The sequence below is a fragment of the Octopus sinensis genome, linkage group LG6, assembly GCF_006345805.1.
Source record: "Octopus sinensis linkage group LG6, ASM634580v1, whole genome shotgun sequence".
Lineage (NCBI taxonomy): Eukaryota > Metazoa > Mollusca > Cephalopoda > Octopoda > Octopodidae > Octopus > Octopus sinensis.
Window position 1 is genome coordinate 46,475,518 of NC_043002.1, and position 1,024 is coordinate 46,476,541.

A 1,024-nucleotide genomic window follows, 5' to 3' on the forward strand; every position below is an offset into this window, starting at 1 on the left:
AAAACAGTTAAATCTAAAACAGAATTATACAAAACATATATATATAAAGCAATTTTTTTTAGAGCTGCAATTTCTCTAAATCAGGTTGCCTGCCATATCTTTGAAATTATCTATATGACAAAGTTTCCTATGATGATAATTCCTGAGGTGAGTTTTCTTGCAGCAAAAATGTTTATGGCAAATGTTCCAAGAACCAAATTTTAAGCATATTAAAAAAGTCTAGGACTCAGGTTCTTTTTGGGTAGTCACAGATAATTGTGTTCTTCTTTGGTAAATGTGATTGATGATGTTACTTGTACATAAATTTATTGATTAATAAAGTTGAACAGACTAATCTGATTTATTTTCTAAAAACCAAGAGTTCTTTAAATTTCTTCCATACAGACCAAACTCTTTCAGGAACAGCATCAGAGCTATTGCTGATAGTAATAGTAAACCACTTAATGGGTTTCTCTGCTTACAACCAAGTACCATCTTGGGCCCTGTGGATCTAGGACCCAATCATTATGTAGATGCTAGTTGTGTATATAGGGGCTTCAGTGCAATGCTTTGCCAAGGGCCTATAATGTTGCTAAGACAGCCCTGCATACAGTAAATTTCTTTGAAGAGGGTAATATTGGGTTTGGCATCAAAACTTGGGGCTTGGTTTCAGCTTATTTACAGAAATCATCGATGATGATGATGACTTTTCCATGCTTGCATGCAGCAGACAATTTGTTGAGACATTTTCTACAGCTGGATGTCCTTTCTGTTGTCAATCCTTCACCTGATTCTAAGCAAGGTAATATTTTCTCATGGTCTTGTAGAAATGAATGACACTGCTTGTGACCATGACAATCATTTATAATTATCATGATGTTAAGACAAGACACACACACATATTATGGGCTTCTTTCAGTTTCTGTCTGCCAAATGCACTCACAAAGATTTGGTCAGGCCATTGGGGAAGTAAAAGACATTTGCCAAAAGTTCCACATAGTGAGACTGAATCTGAGACCATATGGTTGGAAGCAAATTTTTTAAC